The sequence below is a fragment of the Xenopus laevis genome, chromosome 3L (genome assembly GCF_017654675.1).
Source record: "Xenopus laevis strain J_2021 chromosome 3L, Xenopus_laevis_v10.1, whole genome shotgun sequence".
Lineage (NCBI taxonomy): Eukaryota > Metazoa > Chordata > Amphibia > Anura > Pipidae > Xenopus > Xenopus laevis.
Window position 1 is genome coordinate 122,491,687 of NC_054375.1, and position 25,176 is coordinate 122,516,862.

At 38.6% G+C, this 25,176-nt stretch overlaps 1 long non-coding RNA gene across 1 annotated transcript in view; it reads right to left on the reverse strand.

Moving 5' to 3' along the window:
- Positions 1-255: 255 nt before the first annotated feature.
- LOC121401571 overlaps positions 256-25,176 on the reverse strand; it is a 56,831-nt gene continuing 31,910 nt past the window's right edge. Inside the window, exons 2-3 of the long non-coding RNA XR_005966370.1 lie at positions 1,589-1,686; positions 256-558 (exon numbers count right to left, since the gene is read on the reverse strand). This is a non-coding gene — a long non-coding RNA (uncharacterized LOC121401571). The remainder of the gene's footprint in view (positions 559-1,588; positions 1,687-25,176) is intronic.

Sequence of the window (25,176 nt, forward strand, 5' to 3'; positions counted from 1 at the left end):
GTAGTCAAATAGGGCACATCAAATAGTGATAATTAAAGTAGTTGGACCATATTTCCAAGGGTAGGAGCTCTATGGCAGGTACCAATGGTGACAGGGAGGCCATGTGGCTACCATTGCTTTTGGCAGGCTGCTCTGATAGTGCTCCCACTTTAGTTCCATTAGCATTGCCAACAACACTGAATCACTGTAGATTATATTAAATAATGTACACCCTACTACAATTTAAAAAAAACACTATAAGTAGTCATATTGGTGTTCCATGACCTTTATAAAAGCACTCAGCCTTCAGGCCTTCCTTGTGACATCTATTAGCTTTATAAAATTCAGTAAGGGGTACATTATCTTCTATATATATTCCTGGAAAATTTCACATGTCGTATAACACCTTACTGCCGGCTAACAAGAGTCTATTAGCCACTTTTTCATGTTTAAGTCACTGTGAAAAATTGGAGCCTCAAAGTATACTGACATAACCAACGATGATGGTCTTGAGAGCAAGCAAAAGCTCTGTGTTGCTATGGCACCTCATGTGAAGACTGGTCTTTTCTTTAGCTGACCCTGGCAACAGACAGCAATAGAACTTCAGGTTAAAAAAAGAGAGAATAGAGACATATAAAATTACTTATAAAAGCCACAAAACAGAAAATGGAGATACTGAATGAGAACTAGCATGATAAAAACAGAACTACTGATACAATAAGTTGCTCATAAGCAGTTCGTAAAACATTAAAACTAAAGCAAATAAAGCTACAAAACAAGATTGTTTACACCCTGGGTAGGGGACATATTTTATTGGTAGCCAGAAAACTGTTTTCATTTAACAAGGTTTCTTTTTGTGGAGTAACTATTGCAGATGGGACAAATCCTCAGCCAGTATCCAACAGACGTACAAGATTGACATTGATCTGTGCATTATACAGTGGAACAACAATTTAACCTTGTTTCAGGTGAGAATAAACAAAGTTGATGGTTGTTGAAAAAGACTATTAGACTAGTCTTAGATTTACTGGACAGAAAGCATTTATGGGACTTGGGGCACATACACTAAACATAATTTTGAAAAAAAAGATACATATAGGACCAAAGGTTCGAGTTGTGTTTTCCATGAAAATTTGAATTTTTGAGTTGTATTTTTTGGTCAAAACGCAAATTTTCAGGTTCAATATTTATTATACCCAGAACCTGGTAATAGCTCGAATTTGAAAATGCACCATCTAAAACATGTCAAGGTCATATAGGAGTCAATGGCAGAGGTCCCTTGATGGAGGGTTTTGCCCGAAAACTCTTTAGTTAATCCATATCCCCAATTGAATCTATTTCTATTGAAATCTATGGGAAAAAACTAGAATTGAATTTGGAGAAACGTTTTTTCTCCTTGAATTGAATCCCATCCATGAGTTTTCACATGGACCCATATTTGTTAGACTCCCGTAATACAAATTTGAATAGAAATATAATATTAGAAATCAAATAGTTTATGAGTTAATACCTTTAAGAGTATGGTCAGGCTGCTGCCCCACATAACAACTCTTATCTTAGAGCAAAGCATATGTAGTAATATACACAAATTATGTTAGACAATAGGTACCTTTTCCATGGAGCTTACATTTGAATTTCTGGGGACATTGCCTTATTTACTGAAGGACTTGGGTTCAGAGATATATCTACTGTTACTCTGGCAGCTCGCTGAAAGCAAACAGAACATATCATAAGACACTTCAAGGGTTTAACACTTACATTTTGAAACAGAAGGGAAAGATGTAGGTCTAGCTGAACGTAAATGAATTGAGTAAACATATACTTTATTCAGCAGCCCACTTTGAGCCATTATTTCACTTTCACCCAAGGGAGATGTATATAAGTCATTAAAAATATAAAAATTCCAGTTTGTCCTAAACGTGCTGTGTAAATCGGCTTGTGTTTTACAGAAGTGAATGTTTTTCATTTCATTAACTATCCCCCCACAGTGACACAGAAGAGTGAACTAAGTGAATGACGCAAAGGCTATCGTGTGTATCAGCAGCAATGGCAATAATGTAGATATATGGGTGAGATGTACTCAGCGCAAAGTGGATATAAACTACACATACGTAAATTAAAATCATGAAGTCATCGCTTTATTTTGCACGCCAGTCCATACACATCAAGACCCTGTCATGAACGTGGGTGATGTTCACAGAGTATCTTTCTATAAATGTACTCAATTACCCTGCGGTTGATGTTGTTAAATATTTACAGAATTATTGCCTTCACAGCTGCAAGATCTCTTAAAATGTTAAATATTTAAATGTGTGCATTTCTAGCAACTCTCAATTCAAAACAGATTTGTCTGTGTGTCTTTAAAGCAGTATAAAATCAAATTAAAGGGTTTTTTCCAGATGGGAATAAGGTAGTTACAGATGATAATTACTGTGATTCTGTTATAGGGGTTTTTTGTTGCATGAAAACACATTTTCACACCACATCAGAAACATTAAACTTACACATTAATGGTCTGGTGCTACAGGTATGGGACCCATTATGCAGAATGCTTGGGAACTGGTGTTTTCTGGATAATGAATCTTTCTGTAATTTGCATCATCATACCTTAAGTCTACTAGAAAATCATGTAAACATTAAATAAACCCAATAGGCTGGTTTGCTTCCAATAAGGATTAATTAAATCTTAGTTTGGATCAAGTATATGGTACTGTTTTATTATTACAGAGAAAAAGGAAATCATTTTTAAAGATTCGGATTATTTAATTATAATGGAGTCTATAGCAGAGAGCCATTCCATAATTCAGAGCCTTCTGGATAACAGGTTTCTGGATTCTGGATCCCATACCTGTTCTAACAGTGATGGTGTCTATAGCTGCTGTGGCCTTTGTGCTTTGTGATAGAGGAACCCCAGTTAGACATACACATACTTAGGCTCATTTACCAAAGTAGGACACAAGTACTTTATATGTTATTGGGCACAACAAGCAATACAGTATTTATTCTTGGCACTGGGAAAGATCTGATGTGATCTAAACCCTTGAGCCCATTGCTCCTAAATAAATGGATGGGGATATCCACACTCTATTCTGTGAACACAAAAGGAATCATTTATGTACACAGCTGCTAAAATGGACACAATTGTTTTTCTCGTATTGATGCTATTCATCAAAGGAACTTTTTTTCCAAATATGTTCCATTCACTTATATACTAGTGATGTGCAGGTCGTGATTTCCCCGACCCGCACCCATCCGCCACCTGACCTCCCACCTCCCCACTTCTGGGCTCCTTCTGGAAATCGGAAGCCAGCATTTGATAGTGGCCAGGCGGAGAGCAGGAGAAGAGCTCGACCTGCACCCGCCCGTTACCAGCGAAGAATAGTACGAGGTCGGCCTGGCCCAAACATCACTATTATATACATTTTCACCAATCTTCTGTCTTGCCTTTTCTGCTGAATTGTGTACTCCCAATGATGCAATGGAACCCCATGAGCTACAACAACCCTGAATATGGAAGTGATTCTAGGCTTCCCACAGCAGGCTGCATCAGTAAATGGCCATTTGAACTTTTTAGTATTGGTCAAACTGCAAAACCTGAGTTTGGTGGTCAGCTAAGAAATCCCCTCGCTCCCAACCACTCTTGTCTTTTTAAAGAGCCGGGGCAAAGACATTAAAGACCACTGCATTTTCACAGGAGGGAGTTTCTTCCTGTTTCAGGGATATACACTCTTTAAACTTTGCACTACTAATGAGTAAAACCAAAGTGAAGGATGTTTGAAAATAGATACTGTATAGAGCAAGTATTACAGCTGAAGCTTCCGTACAAAGAACATAGTTCCTCTGCACTTGCCCATTATTAAACGAGTTGCTCGCCATTAAATTACGTTTTAGTATAATTTAGAGAGTGATATTCTGAGACAGTTTGAAATTGGTTTTCATTTTTTAGTATTCGTGTTTTGAGTTATTTAGCAACTCTCCAGTTTGCAATTTCAGCTGGTTGGCAGGGCCCAAACTACCCTAACAACCATAAACTGATTTGAATAAGGTACTGGAATATAAATAGGAGAGGGTCCGAATAGAAAGACAAGTAAATAAAAAGAAGCAATGTTTTTAGATGGGGTCAGCAACACCCATTTGAAAGCTGAAAAGAGTCATTATAAGGAAAATTATAATTAAAAAAATATAAAAAATGCTAAATGAATGCCAATTGAAAAGTTCTAAGGTGAACCCCTTTAAAGGAGAACTAAACCCTAAAAATTAATGTGGCTAAAAATGCCATATTTTATATACTGAACTTATTGCACCAGCCTAAAGTTTCAGCTTCTCAATAGCAGCAATGATTCAGGACTTAAAACTTGTCACAGGGGGTCACCATCTTGGAAAGTGTCTGCAACACTCACATGCTCAGTGGGCTCTGAGCAGCTGTTGAGAAGCTAAGTTTAGGGGTTGTCACTAATTATCAAGCAGAAAATGAGGTTTGTCTGAAATATAAGCTGATGCTATAAGGCTGATTATTAAATTGTGCACTGGTTTCTGTGCTGCCATGTAGTAATTATTTGTATTAATTACAAATCAGCCTTATATTGTGACATTTATATTCTATGTGTACTGTATATTGTGAGTGGGTCCCTAAGCTCAGTAAGTGACAGCAGCACAGAGCATGTGCAGTGAATCAGCAGAAAAGAAGATGGGGAGCCACTGGGGCATCTTTGGAGACACAGATCTTTACTGCTAAAGGGCTGTGGTTGCCTTGGGCTGGTACAGAAGCCCAAAACATTATGTTTCAACATTTTTATTGAGTTTTCCAAAAAACAAGAAAGATTTACTTATCACAGCGCAAATTGAGTGTGAATAAGCTATTTAACTGCATGCATACATCATGCTGTTTACAACACAAAGGCATAATAAAATTGTGAAAACATAAAAATAATAAATTACTTATATTAGTGTAAAGGCTTTAGTTCTCCTTTAAGGACATTTTGTATATTAAAATACTAGAAAATGCCCTCCTCTTTAAACAAACAGGGATTGTTTGTCCATATATTGCAATATATTCAAGCTGGCCAACTACATGAAAGTCACCCCTGGTCTGACCGTCCTACACTCACTTGTATATGATTCATGAAGAATTCTACTACTTCATTATACGTTTTTTTTACCTGCAGCATTAGATTCCAAGATGAAGTTATAGATTGATAGAATTAAACGACAAACATTTACTTTATGAAATGACTCATCATCATTTCAGGGTTTAATATCCTGTAGGGATGCATCAAATCCAGGATTTGGTTCAGTATTCAGCCCTGTTCAGCAGAACTTGGCCAAATCCTCTTGCCTGGCCAAACCAAATCTGAATCCTTAAAATCATGTGACATTGTTTCACAAAACAAGGAAGTAAAAAATATTTTAGCCCTGCGGCTCTCTTTTCCCTCCCCCTCCCTGATTTGCATATGCAAACTAGGGTTCAGATTCAGTTCGGTATTCGGCCGAATCTTTCACAAATCTAAAATATTATATTTGGTGCATCTCTAATATTCCCATAATAACACAGAGACACAGGGGTAATGCTAACATAAAGCCTATTTCAGGTTCCTGCTACAAGTTATACTGCTCTGTGTATACTGTTTGCTGTTTGTCCAGCCAGAAAGAGAGGACTCTACAGAAATATACCTATAAATGGCCTTTTTCAACTTTGTTTGTTTGTTTGTTTCAGCCGCAGCCAAGTAACACAACTGAGACATTCACACAAACATGACTGAATTGGTTACATGAGAAGAGCAGAGAGGAAGGTTCATAGAATCGTTTCGCAGTTAAGGCCAGCAACTGGAATGAAGACTAATTCCTTATAAAGAGATGTGGGAAAAGCCATCCAATGGGGGACACTATTTATTGTTATCTTTCATTAATAAACTGCCAACAAATTCCACAGCATAGTTATAACAAGGCTGTTCCTAGACTAGAGAAAGGCGTAATCATCATTGAATGGCTCTGATTAAAAGGGGTTGTTCACCTTTAAATCATTTTCCAGTATGACGTAGAAAGTGATATTCTGAGACAATTTGCCATTGGTTTTCATTTTTGGTTTTAGTGGTTTTTGAGTAATTTAGCTTTTTATTCAGCAGCTTTCCAGTTTTCAATTTTGGCAATCTGGTTGCTAAGGTCCAAATTACCCTAGCAACCTGCATTTATTTGAATAAGAGACTGGGCAATGTATAGGAGAGGGCCTGAATAGAAAGATAAGCAATTAAAAGTAGCTCAAACTATATCAACAGGTGTATCATTAAAGAGCATTGTTTTTAGATGGGGTCAGTGACCCCCATTTGAAATCTGAAAAGACTCAGAAGAAGAAGGCAAATAATTCAAAAACTATAAACAATAAATAATGAAGACCAATTGAAAAGTTGCTTAGAATTGACCATTCTATAATATACTAAATGTTAACTTAAAGTTTAACCACCTCTTTAATTATCAATCCTGCGCTGTGATAGTAAAATGGTTAAAATATATATATATCCAGGACTTTACAGGTTAGGTGGGGAGGAGTAGTTATGGAAGATAACTGCTCAGAGAAGCCTCTGCACTCCTGGGAGCAATGGCCTACCTATAATCACTCACATTGGCTTGATGCCTCATGAAACATAACCTCTGGTTTACTCCATGGCAATAAAGCTATCTCTTGCCAACAAGACCAATGCATGATACATGCTCAGATGTTAAATTAGGTTCTAATAAATAAAATACATGATTCGTTTTTACTAAAAATTGCAGGTCCCCTCCCTGTTGCTGACCTAAACATTGCAGTATAAACTGAAAAATATTATGTACAGATAATAAATAGGGATGCACCGAATCCAGGATTCGGTTCAGGATTCGGCCAAGATTCGGCCTTTTTCAGCAGGATTCAGATTCGTCAGAATCCTTCTGCCCGGCCAAACCGAATCTGAATCCTAATTTGCATATGTAAATTAGGGATGGGGAGGGAAATCTCGTGACTTTTTGTCACAAAACAAGGAAGTAAAAAAATTTTCCCCTCCCACCCCTAATTTGCATATGCATATTAGGGTTCGGATTCGGTTCGATATTCGGCCAAATATTTCACGAAGGATTCGGGGGTTCGGCCGGATCCAAAAGAGCGGATTCGGTGCATCCCTAATAATAATATATATCAGCTGCTAATGAGCTCTGTAATTCAAGAAGACCCTAGTATGCCCTTTGCCCAACATTGGTTGGATATATTTATTATAAGGCTTCTACGTGCATAAAGTGAGTGGCTATTAATAGGGGACAGGTACAGGAAGCTGTGTAGACATTTAAAGTGTAGATTTCTGATAAATATTATGACTATAGCATAGAGAAAACATAAGCATGTTGAAGATCAGTATTAGTTACACCTTCACCTACCCTGATACTGGCATATAAAGTTTTCAGTTGTCCAGTCTCGTGGCACTTTTTAGAGAGGAATGAGAGGGTGGAATCCAACATTGCAGGAAAGAAACAGCAGATGAGAGCACCAAAAAAGAGAAGACAAAACAAACATGCTCTGTATCTAGTAAAGGTAAATCTAAAACAGCTGGATTTGCTAAATTCAAGCTGCTTGGATGAGTAGTGAAACGTCTTCAATGATTACTCAGCAAGTCCAGTTGTTTTAGATTTACCTATACTAGATATACCATGACCTGGATGAATGAATATCTTCATAGTCAAACATGCTCTGTCATTTCAGAGTGGATTTATCACATTTTTTTTTCTGAAATGAAACATTTTGGGTGGCACTAGCCTCTCTTTGAGAGAGCATTATATTTGAAAATTATATATGAAATTGTTTTGAGAAATACTGTTTATGACTTCAAGCACAGAGAAAAAAATGTTGCTTTTGAGAAAGAACATACATGATAATACCCAAGATCCACTGTCTGGTCCATCATCTTACAGAGAAATTATAGCTCACACAGGTGTGTGAGTGACCATTCCAGCCTAATTCCAACTTTGCTTTCATTTTCAGCCATAACCCAATTTAGTACATTTTCCTCCTGTATTGGCATAAACTTTACCCAAACTATGATGTAGTCTTCCTTCAGTTTCCCCTACCAGTGCTCTTGTTCTTCATTGTTGGGGCCAACAATGAGTAGGGGACTAGGCCATCTAAATTTGCAAGGTAGTCAATGGACATATCAGTATTGCAAATTCAGGTTATTTCACACACCAGTAGAATTCAACAAACTTAGCTTTCTGTGAAGCACATACTATTCATAATTGATTCATAACTACTGTAGGGTACATTGTTTTCACAATCATTAACACATATACTGTGCATCGCTACCTATCTTGGTTCTACCTACTTTTCCTATGTCTTGGGGGCCATTCCACCTCTTTATAGTTACAGTAAAATGCAAAATAAAATCTTCAACAAATCAATTCCTTTTCTTTAAAGAAGAACAATAATCTTACTGTTCCTATACTTGGTGTGATCACTATATACAGCCCCTTTACTCTTCCACAAATTTATTATTTTGGGCCATGGAGCAATATGTCTAAATTGTTAAAAAGTAGATGCAAGCGAATGCATACGAATGTACATTTGTATTTATAAATCTTCGGTAAGGGTTCTTCTAGGACACACAACCAAAAAAAAAGAAAAGATGAAGATGAAATTTGCAGTACCAAATTCCAATGAAAAATCCTGGTTATTAAGAACAGTTTTCCACAAAGGGAACAATTTAGTAGGAAAGGAAGCAAGAAAGATTGTGTTGCATTGTTATCAAACAAGAAGATGGTTGACAGCAGTTAATGCTTTTTCTAGTGTTATATTGTTGACAGATATGGTATAGATGTCTGAATCAATATTTGATGGCATCAAAGCAAAGCAATGGAGGAGGATGGTAATCCAGATGTATATTTATGGAGCTCAGAAGGATTTTGCCCTCTTCTTTAGTTGTAAGATTGTGAATTATTATTTCAGTGGGGCTTCCTTCACCTGAATAATAATAATGTATATCAGTCACAGGTTAAAACTGACGAATGATGGACTACTGAAAGATTAGGTGGCACAGAATGGAATGTTATTGAAATGAAAATGGGTGTGTTAGGGAGGAAAGCTGTTGAGAGAAGAATAGTTAGGCAGATTAAAGAGTATTTGGAAAAATGGAAGTGAAAAATGTCTGAGCATTCCATCCTTTAAACTTAGTACAAGTACAGTGATATCATGGAAGGCATCTGCATCCTGTACACCACAGACAGAAAGCATTTGGAAGGTTTACAGCAAAATGAAATATAGAATTATTCTGTCATTCGAAGGCAACACCTGTTATACCGGATGCTCAGGGATCTTTAGTTTAGACCTCCATACTGTAAGTCTGAAAGGGATTTAAACATTAAATAATCCCAACAGGATTGTTTAACTAACAATAAAGGTTAATTATAGCTTAGTTAGTCAAGTACTGTGTTTTTATTACAGAGAAAGAGGAAATTATTTTTAAAAATGTGAATTATTTGATTATAATGGACCATGTGAAAATGGTCTTTCCGTAATTCACAACTTTCTGGATAATGGGTATCCAAATAACGTATCCTATACCTGTATTCTATTGAGGGCTTGCAATGTGCTAGCCAGTCAAATAGCCCATACATTAGTGATGTGCACAAAATCTTTGGGTCATGGGGCGGGTCCAGGGTGAGCTCTTCTCCTGCTCTCCCAGCCTAGTCGGCTTCAGGTCCCTAAATTTAAAGATTTGCTCCCCCCTTTTTATGACATCACTGCAGGGCGGAGCAAGCATGGGTCTAAATATAGAAAGGGAACGTCAGGCCGGTTGCAGGTTGGGAGGGGGTGGGTTAGGGTCAAGTGGGGGTCGAGAATTGGTTCCCCAATGTTAAAAAAAAAGTTAACATAAATATGCCACACCTATTCCACCATAGCCAAATCCTTCCACATGCCACACATTTTAGGGCGTGCAAAGCTGGACTCACATCTGTTAGCGCTCCAGTTCCATCCCAGCCAGAAACGGATTTGTGGCAAGGCCACAAAGGCTCGCGCCTAGGACGGCACATTTGTAAGGGTGGCATGCTGCCCAGCTGCATCTATATTTCCAGGTTCCTACAGGAAACCCGAACCGGAGTTACAGTGGGAGCTGCGCTGAGTGGTGAGTGGTGCATGTGTTAGTGGTAGCGTTCGCATGCTGGTGGTAGCTCACGCGCACACGTCGGGGGTAGGGGACGACAGAGGCAACCGGCCTAGGGGCACCTTATTAGCAAATCCAGCGATGCTCCAAGCCCTACCTGGGGCTACTCTTATCACCGTGAAGGGGCACATCTCCGAAATATTGTTTGTTATTCATAAGTATGGTACAGGGGCTTCAATTGAGAGGTCAGGTGTGCACATGGATCTTGTGTGCTCTACCCTTAGCACTCCCCTATACAACATCACATCTCAAGTGGGACTACCACAAGCCCTCCCACTTTCCTACTCAATGGAAGCAATCCCTTAGTTTCCACCCGATAACATGCATGCCCTTCACATTATAGCAAAGCAAAAAACAAAATAGATAAAACGATAAAAACATTGTATTATTCTTCCTAAAAGCTTTTAGCCTTGATAACGTACATGCTATTTAACAATTTACATTGACATAAGAGTAGGCCTAGCTTAAAATCTATGGAAATTAATTTTCCTTGCCTTCCTTACACGTGAGGTCTGATTCGAGCAAACCATAACCCATGTGCTGAGCAGTTGGTGGAGCATGGGGAATTTGGGAAGTACACCTGAATAAAGGTATTTTCTAGGTTTGGAAACAGTCCCTTTTGTGGCTTTAGCTGTCTCCACGGAAGCTATTTCTGGATGTGTTGAGGGGAGGAGAAAAACAGAACAAGCAATGATGGCAGCACATCCCTGAGCAGCCAGTGTGACCTGTGAACAGAGCTTCTGTGTCCTCCTGATGGGTTTCATTACTTCTTACCGTAGGCTATTGAGAAGCCATTACAGGAAAATGAAAGTATATGTTCACCCCCAAAACTCACCCTAACTGACCTTTAAAGGGGAACTAAAGTCTAAAATAGAATAATGCTATAAATGCTGTATTTTGTATACTAAATATAAACATGAACTTGCACCACGAGCCTAATAAAACAAATGATTTATGCTTTCAAAGTTGGCTGCAGGGGGTCACCATCTCGTAACTTTGTTATACATCTTTGCAAGACCAAGACTACGCACATGCTCAGTGTGGTCTGGGCTGCTGTTGTTAGGTTAAGATTAGGGATTGTCATAAATTATCAAAACAGCACAAGTCAAATTATATCTGCCATAGAAGCCTATACAGTGAGACTGATTAATAAACATAATATGCAGACTGCACTGGGTTGGATACAAATCTCAACATGGTCGCCGGCTGCTCTACAGGGAAACAAACAACGCTGCTTGAGTTCTGGGAAGTAAGGTCAGGGGCTCTCCCCTGCCCTTTGAAAGTATGATTGTGCATGTAAAACGAAGGGAGAATTTTACTGCATACATCAGGTTTCTTATAAAAACGGTACACATTTTTTAATTGAAGTATATTGAAGATAGAAAGTAAAAATTGGATTTTATTTTTTTTGCCTTTACATCCCATTTGAGATGGGTTACTGTATTCGCCCCTTATTTCACCCAATCAGAACTTCTGAGATGCTAAACCATCCAATCATCAGATAATGCTCTGTAACATAGGGGGTGTTATAGTTAGTTTGTATTTACCAATATTGTACTAGCTTTGAGGGTTTCTATGTACCACCAGATGATATGAGGAGTTTATGGATAGTTTAATTATGCATGTCAATAATGTCTCTCTACACACCAAAAACTTTGTGCTACGAAATGTTGCTGCCAGATAAAATAATATATATGCAGATATTAAACAGACATTTCATAAAAATAAAATATTTTTGTGTTCTATGGCCTTTAAGCCAGAGGCACCAGTGTCCATTTTCTTAGGCCTTGTTAGACTGTGCTGACATACAGTATGTGCTCTCATGTGATGCAGGCTGAATATGGCTCCCCAGTGTATATCATGATGTTAATTCTGAGGGTCGGCTGAGCTCCAGCTGAAATGTCAGAATTAAGAAGCCAGTGCCAGGTTTACAAATAGCATGCACATGAATAATCACTTTTATCAATGATTCGAAGCAAATAGCTGGAAAGAAATGAGATTTAGCTATAATGTTTAAAATGTGGAAGGAAAGAATAAATGTAGGGAGCTCTGGACCTATGATTATCGATTTCTCGCTTCACATTGCTGAAATGGTGAAGCCATGAGCATTTTCATTACAATTCCTGGACCCTAACATAGAAGAGAAGATGCAAAATAATAACTTAGTGCAAATGTCCTTTTTTTCATATTCTTAATAAAAGGGGACATATTATAATATAAAACAGTCATAAAGATAAAACAGCCGTGAGTATTGGTCTCCGTTGCTCAAACAGGACATTATTGTATTAGAGAGGGTCCAGAGAAGGGCAACTAAGCTGGTAAAAGGTATGGAAAATCTTAGCTATGAGGAAAGACTGGCCAAATTGGGTTTGTTCACACTGGAGAAGAGGGGTGATATAACTATGTATAAATATATAAGGGGATCATATAATAATCTCTCTAATGCTTTATTTACCAGTAGGTCTTTCGTGCTGACACAAGGTCATCCATTCCGATTAGAAGAAAGGAGGTTCTGCTGCCTAAATATTCGGAAGGGGTTTTTTACAAGGAGAGCTGTGAAGATGTGGAATTCTCTCCCTGAATCAGTCGTACTGGCTGATACATTCGGAAGGCTTTTTAGCAAATAAGGGAATACAGGGTTATGGAAGATAGCTCATAGTACAAGTTGATCCAGGGACTAGTCTGATTTCCATCTTGGAGTCAGGAAAAAAATGTTTCCCCCTCTAAAGCAAGTTGAAGAGGCTTCAAATTGTTTTTTTTTTTGCCTTTCTCTGGATCAACTAGCAGTTAGGCAGGCTATCTATAGACTTAAGGTTGAACTTGATGGACATGTGTTTTTTTCAACCTAACTTACCATGTTCCTATGTTATATTACAACCAACATAGGCTTAATAGGACAGACTAGGATCTCCATAGCTTATCTCTTTTGCTTGACTGGTGCTCAAGAGCCAGTAACAGCAATTTGGAAGCTTCCAACTATGCTTTATAGCCAAGCAAATGTCCCAGTACAGTTTATAAAGCTCATCAGTTCCCTATTCTTCAGGTCCACCCAGTCAAAACCCACCACCAGAATGCCTCACTTCATATTGATATTCTACCCAGGGATCCCAGGTTTTCTGAAAAGGTTCCTGTTATTTTAATACGCCAGTCAACTTTTATACAAATAACAAATGTGTTGTTGATATGGGACAGTATCAGGGACAACCAGGATTTAGCAATAATCTCCTTTGCTGTGGGTGAAAAGCTTGTGTCTTGTCCCATAATATTTGATCAGCAGTGCACCTGCTGGATATTTCCAAAGATTAACCCACAGAAAGGGTGACAATCACATAATGCTCTAGTGCATTGATTGCCCTCTAAACCGCTCTAGTGTCTGGCATAGATCCTGTCCCCAAGCACCAGGGCAGGGGGGGGGTTGCGTACTCTGGACAATGGCAAGTACAATGCATATGTGAATGCATATGTACAAAAGCTCATGAACACTAGGCACTCATATATCAATGTAAGAAGCTGGGGTGGCAAAGTAAATGAGCTTTTCGCAAGGTGTTTTTACAATGATAAATTTGTGGGTAACTCTGCACCCCCTCTTTGTAAACTAGGAACCAGGTTTAACCTAAAAGAAGTCTCAAATGAGTTCATAAAATATCATATTTATTTTGCAATAATACCAACAATGATATTCATTCATATTAATTTACCACTGCAGGAGGTAAAAACACATGCAACAATGCACCCGTGAAACTATCAGTTGAATACTATATCTAGTAAATACATGTTTTCATTTGTTCTGCTGCATTCTGTAGTTGTTCTGTCTCTGGATCCCTCTTGTGGTGACAAATGCAGTAAAAATGCAAGTGTATATGCGCACCAAGCCACTGCCTAGCTCTAATACCAATATTGCTATATTGTATATATTTTGCTTTGTAGCAATGTGGCAAATAAACTGGGCCACAGTATTTAAATAGCACTATTTCATTATATGTCACATGACATAAAGGGGGCACAAAGGGGCAAATTTACTAAAGGGCGAAGTGACTAACATTACTAACGAGCGCTGGCATAACTTCCTTAGCGAAGGAGATAGACTCTAGTGCTACTTCACACTCTAACGCCAGGCGAATTTTCGATGTGGTGAATGGACGTAACTACGCTAACAGCGCCGTTTCTGGGGAAGGAGCCGCCTGAGGCGGCTCCTGCAATTCCGCCCCCCGCACCAACTTACCTGTCGGGAGTGGAGGCAGGAACACGATTGCGGAGAGCGCAATTGCGCTCTCTCGCAATAGCGCAGCCGAATTTCCGGTTTAAAAAACGGAAATTCGGCTCTTAAAGGTGCAGGAGCGGCTTTTTGCCGCCCCTGGAATCCTCTCTGGCGCTGCCGCCTGAGGCGAGCAGCTCAGCTCGCCTCATTGGCGGAGTGCCCCTGTACGCTAATTCACTAAGATGCGGATTTTAATGAACGTTACCTCTTGCGCCAGACTTGCCTTCGCCACCTCAGACCAGGCGAAGTGCAACAGAGTAGAAAGGAGTTCCTCCAAAAAATGTGAAAATTTTTCTAAGTCCCAAAAAACGCTGGTGACTTTTCATTTTTTCAGGGTAATAGGCTGCAAGAGATCGTAAATTTTTTTAGTGTACCCGGCATCCCCCTACATTTCACACATCTGGCACATAAACTATACAGTGGATCATGTGTAGGGCAATATAACAACTCTATTTTATTTCATTAAGGTTTCCTGGGCTTGTGTAGTGTAATGAATTTGCTGCAACATATACGTCCATTGAAATGTAACTTCCCGCCATATGCAAATGCGCAACTTCGCTTTGCTTGCCAATTTAACGCTAGTGAAACTTCACCATCATTCGGCGCCCTTTGCATTTTAGTGAAGTAGCATTGTCCTGGCGAATTTTCGCCTGGTGAAGTGCAGCAATGTGAGCGAAGTTGTCGCTGGCGAATTTCCGGAGGTTAGTGAATTTGCTCCTAAGAGTCTAATTTTTGTATCTTTGGTTCTTTGCTGAAGATTACAAGGGTAGTCCAGGCCACCAGTAGAGATCTGGATAATGTCATAGGTCTGGGGCAAATGTTGTGAGAATAAGGGCAATCAATTGCCTCCTTGCCTGCTAATATACTATGTATTTATGATCCCTTATCAGTAATGAATATTTATTAATATCCTTGGATATATATTGGAAGGCAGTTTTTACAAGGCTGATCTAAACCAGGGGTCCTGCTGCCGCTCCTTTAAGAGCAGAGATTCCGATTTGGCACTCGGAAATGTAAGCGTCATGTGCGAGGGGGTGGCATCAGAAAGGCCGCCTCAGGGTCGCAAGGACCCCTGAAATGTTTAAAACAATCTTTCCCTGAAATCTGTTTATGTAAAGAAATATACTTTGTACAGTAAATGTATTTTTATTTTTGCAATGCATTAGTTGGCTGATGCCCCACATCATCCATAGCTGTATGTAAGCTGTTCTCAAACTGTTGGGCTGCCCCCAAACCATACAAAGCTTACATTATGGTAAGATTTGAGGGCAAATCGGATAACACCGGAACTATAGGAACGTGACTATAACATGTTTTCATCTATACTTTTAGTATGAACTGGGGGGGAGAACTAAATGTTTGACCTCAAAGGCAAAGGGGGAGGGAGTGACCCAAAAAGACCAGAGAAATCAGCTGTATATTGTATTTAAGTACAAACTGTACTGACAATACGTGGTTATATACTTAAAATTATATCCCTGCTTCCTTTTAGAAACTTGAAACACTAACATTCTGCAAAATGACGAGATGGTGTAATTCAATGCTGTTCAGTTATATTACTAAGTGTGGGCGTTGTTATTGCACTGTCAGCACAATTTAGTGCATATATTGTTAGAGAAAATGTTTAAAACCTCTTCGCTTCTTTGAAATATGGCCAGCCAGTTCCATTGCTGGCTCGTTCACCTCAAAGCAACAAAAACAACGGAGAGAACAGTAAGTAAGGTTATTACCTAACTAAGATAGAACAGATGTTCATTACAATATCCCTTAGCTAGAAAAACACTTCTTCATGCTGTGGTCTTGTTGACAATTTGGGAGTTAGGATTCTGAACTGGAACATATTAAATGGTGAGGCGCACTTGAAAAAAAGGTTTTTAATGTAACTGAAGATCATCTTGAGATTGGCTATGGGAGTTGAACTTGAATAAACAGAGAAACCCCATAAAGTATGGTAATATAACTGTAAGTAGAAGGAATTAAACAAGCAAAGAATAAGAAAAAAAAGACAACACAAGATCTGGCTCCCATCCTGAGCAATTTATTATATTGATTATTTATAAGAAATACTATCTCCTGTGATGACCTGCACCCACCCACAAATGTAAAATACAGTACAAATAAAGAAAGAAGTTAAACAATTGAACTGAATTAATTTTCTTCAAAGGTTAATATTAAGGCATGGCTCAGGCAGATGCAGATTACATGATATCTAATCAGTGTAAATTATGTGGTACTGTATGTGGTGTTGCGTTTGGTAGTTAAGCAGAGTGAGGGTAGGCTTCTCGAAAGAAGTGTGTTTTAAGAGATTTCTTGAAAGCAGAAAAGTTGGGAGAAAGTCGGACAGACCGTGGGAGAGAGTTCCAGAGGAGGGGTGCAGCCCTTGCAAAGTCTTGAATGCGAGCATGTGAGGAGGTAATGAGAGAAGAGTTGAGTAGCAGGTCAGTAGAGGAGCGTAGTAAGCGGTTGGAGTATATAGAGATGAGTTCAGAGATGTAGGGTGGGGCAGAGTTATGATGTGCTTTGAATGTCAGGGTCATTAATTTGAATTTGATTCTGAGAGGTAGCGGAAGCCAGTGCAGGGATTGACAGAATGGCGTGGCAGAGGAGGAGCGGTTGCTGAGGTGTATGAGCCTCGCAGCAATGTTCATTATGGACTGGAGAGGTGACACTCTCTGGAGGGGAAGGCCAAATAAAAGAGAGTTACAGTAGTCTAGACATGATATGACGAGAGAGTGAATAAGAATTTTGGCAGCATCTTGGGTGATAAATGATCATATTTTGGATATGTTCCTTAGGTGGAAGTGACATGATTTAATAAGTGACTGGATATGAGGAGTGAATGACAGGCCAGAATCTAGGATAACCCCAAGGCACTGGCCCTGGGGAGAGGGGGTGATAGTGGAATTGTTAGCGATGATGGATACTTCCGGGATGTTACTGGTGTTAGTTGGAGGAAAGAGAACCATTTCAGTTTTAGAGAGGTTTAATTTAAGGTGTTGCAACATCCAGGTAGAGATAGCGGACAGGCAGGAGGAGACGCGAGTTCTGGGTTGAGATCAGGAGATGAGAGATAGATCTGAGTATCGTCAGCATAGAGGTGGTAGTGGAAACCGTACGAGTTGATTAATTTGCCGAGGGAGGATGTATAGAGGGAGAATAGTAATGGTCCCAGGACAGAGCCTTGAGGAACCCCAACAGAAAGAGATAGGGGAGAAGATGCTACTCCATTGTAGGACACACTGAAGGAACGATGTAAGAAGAGAACCAGGACAGGGATGTGTCACGAAGTCCAAGCAAATGGAGGGACTGGAGGAGGAGAGGGTGATCTACAGTGTCAAATGCAGCTGAGAGATCAAGTAATATTAGTAGTGAGAAATGATTGTTGGCTTTAGCGGTTAGAAGGTCATTAGTTAGTCGGGTCAGGGCAGTTTCAGTGGAGTGTTATGGCTTAAAACCAGATTGTAGGGGGTCCAGCAGGTTATTGTCAGAGCGGAATGAGGTTAGTTGGTTGTAGACTAGGCACTCAAGTAGTTTAGAGATGAGTGAAAGATTAAATAGGTGAGTTAAGGCTTTGATTAGACAAGGATTGGTATTGCGGAGAAGTTTTGAGGGCATTGGCTCAAGCGGGCAGGTGGTAAGGTGAGAAGAGGCCAAAAGCTTTGAGACTTCCTCATTAGTGACAGGGGTGAAGGAACACAGGAGAGACTGGGGGAGTGTGAAGGGAGGGTGATGGAAGTCTAGGGGGTTGAGTAGTGTAATGTCCCTTCTGATAGTGTCAATTTTGTTTTTGAAGTGCTCAGCAATATCTTGAGCAGAGACAGATGTGCACAGAGGGGTGGAGAAGGGGAACATTATTAAATGTATTTAGTAGCACTGTGTGTGCTTGTGTGTAATATTGTAAACAGTATTGGACGCACAGCTTTTTGGAATGAAAATCTCCACTTAATTATATAACCAACATTTTTATATGAACAAACAAATCCAAACAAACCCTTGCCACCCTTGGGCTCAAACTAAAAATTAGGATATGGTTGCCTGCAGTAGTCCACTCTGCTGCCCTCTTTTTTCATATATCTCTCAAACTCCCACACCACTGGGCTTCATAGCAAAACATGGCCTGCTAATCATCCCCAGCTGAGAACATCCAGCAGAATTAACCCTCTCACCAACACATTACATTAAGGAATAGGATAGAAGCAGAAGTGAAATATATCTATTTTCATATATATTGCATTATACACCTGCTGCTGTAATTTACTAAGGATGCACCGAATCCAGGATTCAGTTCGGGATTCTGCCTTTTTCAGCAGGATTCGGCCGAATCCTTCTGCCCGGCAGAACCGAATCTGACTCTTTAAAAGCATATGCAAATTAGGGGAGGGTGGGGAAATCGCTTGACTTTTTATCACAAAACAAGGAAGTAAAAAATGTTTTCCCCTTCCCACCCCTAATTTGTATATGTAAATTAGGATTCAACTTCGGTTCGGTATTCGGCTGAATCTTTCGCAAAGGATTCAGGGGTTCGGCGAATCCAAAATAGTGGATTCGGTGCATCCCTATAATTTACAGTATTGACCATAAGAATTACATATTACAAAAGTTTAAAAGTAAAGTAATGTTCCTGTTCACAGTTATTGATTTGTACAAAAGAGGATGCCATTTACCAAAAAGCTTTATTCTGGTCCTATTTTCTCTTAATTTCAAAGTATAAGCATCATATCAAGTGTCAGATAATAACAGTTAACCTGTCAATTGGAAGTATACATCAGGAACAATGATCAAGCTAGAGGTTGGCTATCACTATCATAAATAAAGGTTAATTTTGTCCCTACATTCTTTTAGTGTCTACTGAGGATAGCAAGATCACTGCTGTTCTTGTTTTACCTAATACAGGTATGGGATCCGTTATCCGGAAACGTTTAAAAATGATTTAATTATTGGCCTATTGGGTTTATTTCATGTAAAAACCCCAGGTAAAAAATGTATAGGGTTGAGACCTCAATCTGAACCATACCTGTATATAGAAATGTCCATTAAGCCCATTTGTAGCATTAATGGAAATGTATAGTGATTGCTCTGTGTCCATTTAAGTTTAAATGAAACTCCCATCATCCTGCTGACCATTGGTTTTTAGAATTTCAGATCAGCAGAACCCCATTTTTTCCCCAACTGGTTGAGTCTGTAAGCCGTGTTGTGGCAATTGTTGCTATGAAGTCATGTCTTACTGATTCTTGTTTAAACGCTCACTTGTACCCCTGATTGAGAGATTGCACTGGTGTTGGATCTGTTTAACATTTTGGTAAAGAGATCTTCATAGCTTTGTGTCATTAACTGGAGGTCCTCAAAATAATGGTTGTTTGTTGAAATGTTTCTAAACTACTAGACTCGTCATGTTTGGGCAAAGACAATCTTCCAGCCCATAAAACCACTGAGCCACTGCCCTGAAAAAAACACAAAGGTTATTAACAGGCAGCAAGTTAACAGCTAAAAAATGATGGCCCTGTTTTGTTAACAAGTGGTTTCTCCCTTTTCTGCTGAGTAGACACACCTACCCCACTATTCTAAAATGGTTTAGTCTGAAGGCAGTGTTGTGGCAACTGTTGCTATGGATATGACAGAGCTAGCTGCTTCATAAATCCAGTCATATTCCTGTTTATCTGAAATATAAAGCAGTGCTGGTGTCACAGCAAAGGGTAACATCTTGCACTGTGCTGCTCCAGTCAAAAGTGCCAAAAATCTATATTTCACCTGCCAATAGATCAATTGGGAAGTCCCATCTGCAACACTGCAATCAAAGCATCAAGTGACCGTTAATGGCAGTTGGATACTCAGTCAGTGACTGTAAGCCTGGCCAAGGTTGGAGACATCAATATGAGCAACACATAGGAATGGGAAATGATGAAATGAACACAGTGATAGCAATAAAAGAAATGTAAAGTGATGGCTCCTCATGGATTAAGTTCAAACTAATCTTCTACTGGCCATTGGTTTCTAGGATTTCAGCTCAGCAGAACCCCACAATTCCTAACACGTTAGGTCTGTAAGCCATGTTGTCTGCCGAGTGCTTTGACAGCTCACTAGCACCCCTGCTGGTTTTAATACAGAGAAAACAAGACCAGACACAACTACAAAGTCTTGTGCCCAACTTAAATATTTTGGAGTGAACTAGTCAAGTCAAGGCATGTGAGTAATGTAGCTCAGCTTAGATGATGGAAGTTGAGTCACACACCTTGGATTAGATATAATGATTGCTAACCTGTTTAGTATTAATTGTTGTAAAACTATAGTAATGTTCCTAAAGCAATGTTTATCCAGATGTTGGCCCTCGTTAGCATAAAGACAAAATTATTTGCAATATTGTGGCTAGTGTTGGTTTGTAGTGATGACACAGAGCTATGTGGAAGAAAACTTAGTATCAGCACACATAGCAGAGTGTCAGAACCATGACAAAAGGTGCTTGTACTGTGCTGATCCATTATCCAAATTATAATTCAAAATATAATTCATTTTTACATTGTTTTATTGTGAAATTATATATTCTAGTACTTAAAGTCCCTTTCATTTGTAGAGATTCTATGCACCGAAGTCCCAAAATCCATCACTTCAATGTAAAAAATTTTAGGGAGGGGTTGCATTACAATGTGAGCCCGGGGAGATCCTCCCTTACAATCTATGGAATCATGTATGTCTGTGTAAAAATTGGAATGCTTTACCCATGTATTCTCCCCTTTTCCTGGTACAACATTCAGGGGCCCATTTACTTAGCTCGAGTGAAGGAATAGAGGAAAAAAACTTCGAATTTCGAATGGTTTTTTGGCTACTTCGACCATCGAATGGGCTACTTCGACCTTCGAAAAATCGTTCGAATATTCGACCATTCGAGAGTCGAAGTACTGTCTCTTTAAAAAATACTTCCCTAGTTCGCCACCTAAAACCTACCGAGGCCAATGTTAGTCTACGGGGAAGGTCCCCATAGACTTCCTAACAATTTTCTGATCGAAGGTAAATCCTTCGATCGATGGATTAAAATCCTTCGAAATGCTTGTTTCGAAGGATTTAATCGATTATTCCTTCGATTGTTCGATCGCAGGAATATCGCTAAATCCTTCGACTTCGATATTCGAAGTCGAAGGATTTACAATCGGCAGTCGAATATCGAGGGTTAATTAACCCTCGATATTCGACCCTATGTAATCTGCCCCTCAGTCTATTATATTGCGGTTATAAATGACAATACCCACAATGCTTTGTTGTATCTGTTTATTGTTATTTTGTTTATTTGGTTTAGAACATTTGATTTATAAAACTTTGTGCCTTAATATTTCTGCAAGCTGGGGACCGGGAACGGACCCAATACCTGTAATGTAGAAAATAATATCACAGGAATACAATTTAAAATGTCTTGTACAAGCGAGAGTTTGGAGATTATTGTCCGTGCAATGAATCGTTTGTTTGTTATTTCTTATGGAAAACAATACAAAATCTGCTCTACACAAGGAATACAATGCAATAATCTATAAGGAATACAATTTGGTAAATTTGATTTTTTTTTAAAAATATGTTCATTGGAATACAGTGCAGAGCCCCCGTGTCCAAAGAATACATCGAAAAGGCAGAATTTCCATGAAAATAAATTTATTCTGCATGTGAACCAGGATTACACTGAGATTTTATTAACCCAGGAATATATTTTTTAGCATTTTCTCCAATTAAAAAATCTTGGGCCTTCTGATTAGTGGAATTAAATCTTTGTAGGTATTATTATAGTCTCCATACAATGGCAGACCTTTTTCTACCAAGAATACTATCCACAGCATCTAATCCCAGGAATCCACATTGTCACATACATAAACATGGATTACAGTGTTTGTTATTCCCTATGGAATACAATACAAAGTCTGCTCTACACAAGGAATACAATGTGGTAAATATGAGTTTTGTTTTTTTTTTAATTACATTGGCATACAGTGTAGAGCCCCGGTGTCCAAGGAACAAATGAAAAGTTCAATTTTACCTAAATTGGATTACACTGGAAATGTTATTATCCCAGGAATACAATTTATAGCCATTTCTCCAATGAGAAGAGTTTGCGCCTTCTAATCAATGAATTTAAATCTTTGTAGGCATTATTATTTTCTCCATACGTAAGGCCTTTTTGTGCCAAGAATACTATACACAGCATCTAATCCCAGGAATCCACATTGTCACATACATAAACATGGATTACAGTGTTTGTTATTCCCTATGGAATACAATGCAAAGTCTACTCTACACAAGGAATACAATGCAATAATCTATCAGGAATATAATGTGGTTATTTTCAAAATGATATACATTGGAATACAGTGCAGAGTCCCGGTGTCCAAGGAATATCATGAAAATCCTGATTTTCCATGAAAATAAATTTATTCTGCATATGAACCAGGATTACATTGGACATTTTATTATCCCAGGAATATAATTTATAGCCTTTTCGCCAATGAGAAAAGTTTAGGCCTTCTCATCAATGGAATTAAATCTTTGTAGGCATTATTATTGTCTTCATACAATGTCAGGTCTTTTTCTACCAAGAATATTACAGGCAGCATCTAATCCCAGGAATCCGCATTGTCACATACATAAACATGGATTACAGTGTTTGTTATTTCCTAAGGAAAACAATACCTAGTCTACCCTACACAAGGAATACAATGCAATAATCTATCAGGAATACAATGTGGTAAATATGCTTTTTTTAAAAAAATTATGTACTTTAGAAGACAGTGTAGAGGCCCGATGTCCAAGGAATACAATGAAAAGGCTGAATTTCCATGAAAATAAATGTATTCTGCATATGAACCAGGATTACACTGTAGATTTTATTATCCCAGGAATACAATTTATAGCCTTTCTCCAATGAAAAAAAGCTTGGGCCTTCTCATCAGTGGAATTAAATCTTTCTAGGTATTATTATTGTCTCCATTCAATGTCAGACCTCTTCGCACCAAGACTACTATAAGGAATTAACATACATAAACATGGATAACAGTGTTTATTATTTCCGATGGAAAACAATAAAAAGTCTGCTCTGCACATGGTCCAATGTGGTAAATATGATTTTTTTAAAATAATTATGTACATTGGAATACAGTGCAGAGCCCCGGTGTCCAAGGAATACAACGAAAAGCCAGATTTTCCATGAAAATTAACTGATTCTGCATATGAACTAGGATTAATACAAATGTATAGAAGATATTATTATTTTTTCCATTTACAATGCAAGCTACAAAAAGGTTAGGCACAGCTTCAAACCCAAGGAATCCACACTGGTTACTGGTAAACTTGAAATGTATTGTATTGTCTACTGTGCAGAGAAATTCAGTTCATTTCTTAGAATTGTGAACATACAAAGCAGGTTCCATTATAGCTCATGGAATACAATACAAAGATTGCTTTACACAAGGAATACAACGCAACATTTTACTAAGAATATAATGTGGTAAGTATGGTTCTTTTAAAACTATTTCCAATGGAATACAATGCAGACCTCTGTGTCCAAGAAATAAAATGCAAAGCCTAATTTGCCATGAATACCACCTGATTCCTTTTATAAACCAGTATTATAATACAGATCTTATTATCCTAGGAATGCCATTTATATATATTATAATATATTATAGTTATTATTTTTCCCCATGTCCTTTGTAATACAATGGCAGGCCTATTTCAGCCTCTAATCAAAGGAATCCTCATTAGTTACAAATATAAATTAGGAATAAAAAGCAAAGCCCATTTTGCACAGAAATTAAATTCATATCTTATTGATCATTATTTTCCAAGGCATCCAATTGATATTTTCTCTACGTGGGGAATGCAGCTCAACATTCTGGGAAGAATACGATCAGGTAATTATCTTTTTTTTTTTTAATACAATGCAGATTCCCTGTGTCCAAAGAATATAATGCAAAGTTGAATATTTCAGGAATACATATTGATTCTCCGTATTTCCTGTATGAAAACAATGCAAAATCCCAAGAACATACAAATTCAAAGCTTTTTATCAATAGAATAAAATCTTTGTAGGGAATTATATTTCATATTTTCTTTGGAATACAATCTCGGGCTTATTTCTCCAAAAGTAATATGGACAGCCTCTGCTACTATAGCAGGAATATAGAGGTATCAATGGAATGACATCTTTGTAGGTGTTATTCATTTTCCCATTTCCATAGGAAGACACATTTTCTACGTAATACAACACAAGGATGAGTAATATAGCTCAACATTCTTGTAAGAATTCATTGAGGTATAATATTTTAATGTTTTCAGTTGGAATACAATCCAGATCACCTGTGTCCAAGGTATATAATGCAAAGTCTAACATCACAGGAATACAAGTTGAGTCTCTATATGATTACAATTCACACTGTGAACATTTGGAGAAGGAAAGGCTTCGTGCACTTGGGGTTGCCAAATGTTAGGCACCACCAACTGATTGTATTGACTTACCTGAAACCCTGGGCCGGTGCTCCTATCAGCAAAAAACTGCACCGGCCCGGGGTTATACCAGTGAGCACCATGAAGTGATCCTCTTCCAGCTTCTTCTTTCTTCAAATTTCCCGGGGCAAACGCATGCGCAGTGGAACATAATAGCCGACTTTTTAGTTAAAGTCCGGCTTTTTGTTCTACTGCGCATGCGCAGCTGCACAAAGAAATCGGAAGACGGAAGAGAAGCACTCCATGTTGCTCACTGGTTTAACCCCGGGCCGGTGCGGTTTTCTGCTG